Here is a 6,000-nt window from a genome sequence, read left to right as displayed (position 1 = left end):
TCAGCCAGGGGATGTGAGCTCTCCAGGAAAACTGGTCGGAAACAGGGATTTTGCTAAAGCCAGCTGCTGGGTCACAGCTGGAATTCTCACAGCAACTGAAAGGGGAGGTGAAGGTGGTGCTTTGGGGCCAGATCCTTAACTGGGGTGAACTGGCACTGCTATCTGGAAATTCATGCTGATTTACACTCGTTGAGCATCTAGCTCTCTATGACCTCCTACATTAATGTGCATTAAACAAATGCCTGTTTAAAATTAAACACACAATAAATGTCTTGATAAATCTTCATTAAATACAATGAAACCAGGTTGCAGAGCTCCTCGGGCCAGAGACCTAAAATGTGCCTGAGCACAGGGCTCAATGCTCTTATCACTCACCCTGGGGTAGATCAGGAGTAACTCCACTGAGTATAATTGAGATACTCTTGATTTATATGAGCTGAGATCAGAATCTGGTTCATAACTTCCAAAATATTCAACAGTTGTTTCACTGAATAACTCATTATTCCCATCTGGTGGCCTGTTTGGTGGCTTGTCTGGAGTGAGTGTGGTGGTTCTCAGCACATCTCTTAGGGGACCGGCATTGACATGACAACCTGCCCTTCCCTGCCACTAACACTAATTTAATCCATTCATTGTAGGAGGATAACTCAGTGTTTTGAGCATTGGCCTGCTAAACCCAGGGTTGTGAGTTCAATCCTTGAGGGGGCCATTTAGGGAACTGGGGTAAAAATCTGTCTGGGGATTGCTCCTGCTTTGAGCAGGGGGTTGGACTAGATACCTCCTGAGGTCCCTTCCAACCTTGATATTCTATGATTCTATTATCCACCTCAGCAAAGAGACCAAGCATTGATTAGTCCGTGGCACCTGAACTTCCTTCCCACACAAGCGAGGGTCAGGGATGAACATGGGACTACACCTGGCATGTGGAGAGAAGAGCTTGGTCTTAGGTGCTGGTTTGTGAATTTTCACCGATTATCTCCCTCGCGGTGGCTGTAATGTTGTAGGTGAACACCTTCCAGGTGGTTCTAACCACCGACGGTGACCTGTCCTTCATCATGCTGCACTACAGTGACATCCAGTGGACAACAGGGGTGGCAAGTGGTGGGGACCCGCATACTGGATTGGGGGGCATCCCAGCTCAGGTAAGTCTCGCCTCATTCCTCCAGGCTGGAAAATTGGGAGGCTGAGAAGGTGTGTTTAGCACATATGGGTAACACTTTCAGTGGACATAGGCCTAGAAGAGTCATCTCTCTATTATGGGAGGCAGCGTTTGTCTCTCTATCCATCCATCCATCCATCCCCATACACTACCATGTGTGTAGCTACCTACTGGACTCACAAACCCCTATTACCTTAGTACTAGTGATTAGGAAAGGAGACTAAGATCCAGGCCCTGAGTTCTAGTTTCACCAAAGCATGTGAGTCAGGAATCCTGAGTTCTTGGAGTCTATTCCCAGCATGGGAGGCAGTAGGGTCTAGTGGGTCAGAGCAGGGGGCTGGGAGTCAGGATTCCTGGGTTCAATCCCAGCTCTAGTAGAAGAGTAGGGGTCAGTGGTTGAAGTGGGAGGACTGGGAGAGCCTTTGTTTGTATTTGTAGCTGTTGGAGTGAACTGTAGTTTAGTGGTCACAGAAGTGATGAGTCATTACTCCTGGGTACTTTTCCAGTTGCTGGGACCCACTGCAGTGCTCCTGTTCCGGGACAGTGGTACAAAAACTGATTCTCCCGATGAGCCTGGTGGCCTGCAGATGCCCCATCATGGATGCCTGGCACTGCCAGGACTCGTGTATCCTGTGTTCTGGCTGCCCATGGAGCTGGCTCCACAACACTGGAGTCATGTCTCTCTCTGGCACAAACAGTTGCCACCTTCCTTTGATCCTGTTCCTGTTCATTCCCCTCTCAGGCTGGATTTAACAGTGGTGGATCCAAAAATTACTTCAACATCCCTGGCTCACGGACCCCAAGCATCCTGAAGATCAGTTCAATGAGCAACATCAAGAGCCCGGGGCGCTGGGCCTTCCAGGTGGACCATTTCGCTGTGCCCAAAGGCTGTGTCTACAACGGTACGTAGCAGAGGCCGCAGCACTGCCGTCCAGTTGGGGGTGGCAACATCTCTCTCACATCAGTATATTACAGCCTGCACCTTGCACTTGCTTTGGCTAAGCCCCCTGTCTCTTCTCATCTCTGATCCACACACCCCACTTTGACCCCATCAAGGATTTCCGTGAAGCGTGTAAGCCTGGATGCTCTGGGCCTTTGTCTAAGTCTCTCTCCCAGGCACCCTAACACCTCCCGACCCGTTCCCTCACCAATCCCATCCCTCTCCCGGCACCTTCCTCCCATCCCATCGCTCACCCCATCTCTCTGTTACCTTCCAGCACATCTCTCTTTCTAGCCCCAACCTTCTCGAGAACCAGCCTTCCAGGCCCTCTCTAGCAAACAACTCTGATATGCCCTATCCTTCTGTCTCCCTTCACCTAGGCCCAGGCAGCTGCTGCCTGCCTCATCTGCCTGCCCAGATGGGCACAGACTCACATCTCCTGCTCTCTCTCTCTCTCTGCAGCCAACTTCCTGCCCCCCGGCACTTTCTTCTGGAGTGACCAGACGTGCAAGCGCCGGTGCCAGTGCATGTATGGGGAGGACGGGGTGACATGCCATGAAAGGGGTTGCTCCCTGGATGAGGCCTGCCACCCAGCCTCCTGGTACCACGTGTGTCAGCCCATCAGCCGAGCAGCCTGCCAGGCATGGGGAGGGCGGCACTACAGCACCTTCGATGGGCGACTCTACCACTTCCAGGGGGCCTGCACCCACATGCTGTCACAGATGTGTGCCCGCCCGCATCTCTCTGGCCTAACACCATTCCGGGTGGAGGCAGAGAGTGAGGAGCCAGAAGCGGCACAGGGGGCACCCTGGACCCGCCTTGTCCGGGTGACAGTCTATGGGCAGGACATCGCCATGGCCAGGGGAGCCACTGGACACATCACGGTGAGTTGGGGGCTCCATGACATAAGCCTAGCCCCAGCGTAACTGCTCTGTCTTCATACTCCCACAGCCCCCTAGCAACACAAGCCGCCCCCATGTTCACTGCCCCGTGCCCCTCCACCCCGGCCCCTTCCGTACTACCCCCCGGTGCCCTCCCGCCCGCCTCTCCCGTACTGTCCCCCAGTGTCTCTCCCGCGTCCAGCCCCTCCCATACTGTCCCCAGTGTCCCTCATGCCCCAGCCCTTCCCTACTGCCCCATGTGCCTCCCATCCCGGCCTCTCCCATACTACCCTTGGTGGCCTCCTGCTCCAGCCCTCCCGTACTGTCCCCAGTGTCCCTCCCTCTCCAGCCCTCCCCTACTGCTCCCCCAGTGCCCTCCCGCTCCACACCTCCATCTGTCCCCCAGTGCCTTCCGCTCCACACCTCCTGTACTGCCCCCCAGTGCCTCCCCCCAGCCCCTCCCCTACTGACCGCAGTGTCCCTCCCATTCCAGCCCTCCCGTACTGCCCCCGGCGCCTTCCCGCCCCAGTCCCTCCCTACTGCTCCCCCAGTGTCCTCCCGCCTCCAGCCCTCCCGTCCTGCCCCTGGCGCTCTCCCGCCCTGCCCCTGGCTCCCGTTGCCGCCCCCAGTGCCCTCCTGCCCCAGCCTCTCCCGTACTGCCCCTAGTGCCCTCTTGCCCCAGCCCCGCCCTGTCCCAATCAGGATTTAGCTCCTCCCTCTCTCCTTCCAGTTGCTGTTGCCAGCGAACGGGAGGGGCAGGAGATCCCCACACTGCTCCCCTCAGTGCCGTCCCAGCCCTCTGCTCCAGCCTCGCGCTGCGGCCGTTGGGCTCTCCCAGCTGCGCACACGCAGAGGAGATGACAGGAAAGACGCAGGAAAGAACTGAGCGTTGTTATCATGCCCTCACCCCCTCTCTTCTCCCCTCTTCGCCCCCTTCCCCGTCACCTACAGCCCCTCTCACTTGCCTCTCAGCCCCCCTTGCTTAGCTCCTCCTCTCTGCCCCACATCCCTTTCCCCCAGCCCGTTCCTACCTGCCCTCGCCCCACCCCAGCTCTCAGGACACCTAAGTACTCCACTGGGAAGACACTGGCGTAGGGTCACAAATCCACAGGATCTCTGCTAGGCCCCAGCTTTTAAACCATCCCTTGAAGGAACCCCATCACTGTGCCAGCCCACACTTCTTTAGGGGCAGGCCATGACCGAGCCTCAGGGCTCCAGCCCTCCTGCTTCATGCCGGGAGCTCTGGCCAGTGAGTCCAACTGAGGCAACTCCTGGTCAGAAACTTCTACCCTTTCAGGACCAGTGCACCTCAGTGAGTGTCTGCAGTGTGCCATGCAGCCCTTTTATATCAGAGCCGGGTTTATTAATCAAACTGGAGCCCAGCACTGAAGTCGTCAGCTCTAGTGCAGAGAGGCAAAAGTGGAGGCAAAAGTCTGGCCAACATCAGGGCGCTGCAGAATCCATTTTGGCTTGGGCTCCCTCCGTTGTCAGTCCCAGCCTGTGTCTTTCCAAAGCGCAGCTCTCAGACAGCTACCAGACACCCTTTGGTCCACTGATCTCCTCCTAGCAGGACTCCTGCTAAATTCACATGTCTCATCAGCCAGAGTTTCCCTTTGTTAGGTGTCCATTGTTCAGTCCTTGGTTCACCATTGTCTTTTGGAGCCTCTATTAAAATGGGTCAGTTTCAGCCAGTTAACGGCTATTCCTGCCACCACAGACAGTTTAGTGACACAAACACTTCACATCTCCTGCTCTGTCCCAATAGCAGCACTTTTCCCTAGTCAAGGAAGTCATTGCAGGCATATCACGGAGAAAATATTACATAAAATACCACATTGTCCCAGAGGTAAAGTGCAGCTGTTTGGCAAGAGATTATTTTCTCCCAAGTATCTTTTTTCTCCGTCAAAGAACAGGAGTACTTGTGGAACCTTGGAGACTAACAAATTTATATTCAGCATGAGCTTTTGTGAGCTACAGCTCACTTCTTTGGATGCATAGAATGGAACACGCAGACATGAGAAATTTATGCATACAGAGAACATGAAAAGGTGGAGTACGCATACCAACAGGAAGAGTCTAATCAATTGAGATGAGCTATAATCAGCAGGAGAAAAAACTTTTGAAGTGATAATCGAGATGTCCTATAGAAGGTATGAGGAGAACTTAACATAGGGAAATAGATTCAATTAGTGTAATGGCCCAACCACTCCCAGTCTCTGTTCAAACCTAAGTTAATTTTATCTAATTTGCATATTAATTTGAGTTCAGCAGTCTCTCTTTGGAGTCTGTTTTTGAAGTTTTTTTGTTGTAAAATTGCCACCTTCAAGTCTGTCACTGAGTGGTTAGAGAGGTTGAAATGTTCTCCGACTGGTTTTTGAATGTTATGATTCCTGATGTCAGATTTGTGTCCATTTATTCTTTTGCGTAGAGACTCCAAAGAGAGACTGCTAAACTCGAATTGCTGAACAAGAATGATGTGGAAGTATTGGAAAGAGTCCAGTGGAGAGCAACAAAAATGATTAGGGATCTGGAGCACATGCTTAAGAGGACAGGCTGAGGGAACTGGGATTGTTTAGTCTGCAGAAGAGAAGAATGAGGGGGGATTTGATAGTTTCTTTCAACTTCCTGAAAGGGAGTTACAAAGAGGATGGATCTATAGACTGTTCTCAGTGGTACCCAATGACAAAACAAGGAGTAATGGTCTCAAGTTGCAATGGAGGAGATTAAGGTTGGATATTAGGAAAAACTTTTTCACTAGGAGCGTGGAGAAGCACTGGAATAGGTTACCTGGGGAGGTGGTGGAATCTCCTTCCTTAGAGGTTTTTAAGGTCAGGCTTGACAAAGCCCTGGCTGGGATGACTTAGTTGGAGTTGGTCCTGCTTTGAGCAGGGGGTTGGACTAGATGACCTCCTGAGGTCCCTTCCAACTCTGAGATTCTTTGATTTTGAGTTGAACAGGAGTTAATAAAAAAAGCAAACAAAACAGAGTTTTAAACAGTCTCAATGAAATTTTCTTCCCCT

The sequence above is a fragment of the Chelonoidis abingdonii genome, chromosome 11 (assembly GCF_003597395.2).
Source record: "Chelonoidis abingdonii isolate Lonesome George chromosome 11, CheloAbing_2.0, whole genome shotgun sequence".
Lineage (NCBI taxonomy): Eukaryota > Metazoa > Chordata > Testudines > Testudinidae > Chelonoidis > Chelonoidis abingdonii.
The sequence above is the reverse complement of the archived record's forward strand: the minus strand, read 5'-3'. Positions refer to the sequence as shown.